Genomic DNA, 591 nt, shown 5'->3' on the forward strand with positions numbered 1-591 from the left:
GGTAGACACCAGCTGATTGGCACTGGGTCTTCACCTGAACCCCTCAAAGTTCAGTCGCAGCCCTCACTTGTAGGCTGGCAGGAGGATATGCACAAATCTCCCTTACCTTCAAAGAAGCCAAGTGGTAAGCATCTTCCATGAGGCCAGTGAGAAAGCTGAAAGCACTTCTGGCAATGGGAAGCTTTGTTTCTAGAGGAGAAGAGGAAAACAGTCCCACGTTACTCACCTTTCCCAACACAACTGCAAACAAAACAACGTAGTATTTTTCTGAAGAACAGAATGCTAACAGAAGACTCTCCTCCTTTATCAATCCCACTCAACAAAAAACCTGAAAACTGTGGAAAACTGAGTATTTACTGAGAGTAGACCAAGTTAGGGGAAGTCAGTCTTTCGCGTTTCACTGACACACCTTTTACTTTTTCAAAGCATCAGACAGAAATTGTTTCATCAACTGACTTTCCAGTCATTGCTAAATCAACCCTGTTTCAAAATATAATGGCATACTACCAAGCAGTCTTACAAATCCCCTTCTAACTCAAAGCATTTAATATTAATAGTTCTTTTTTCAAACCTTCGAGCAAACATGCAGTG

This window comes from Nestor notabilis, unplaced genomic scaffold (genome assembly GCF_000696875.1).
Source record: "Nestor notabilis isolate BGI_N333 unplaced genomic scaffold, ASM69687v1 scaffold10983, whole genome shotgun sequence".
Classification (NCBI taxonomy): Eukaryota; Metazoa; Chordata; class Aves; order Psittaciformes; family Psittacidae; genus Nestor; species Nestor notabilis.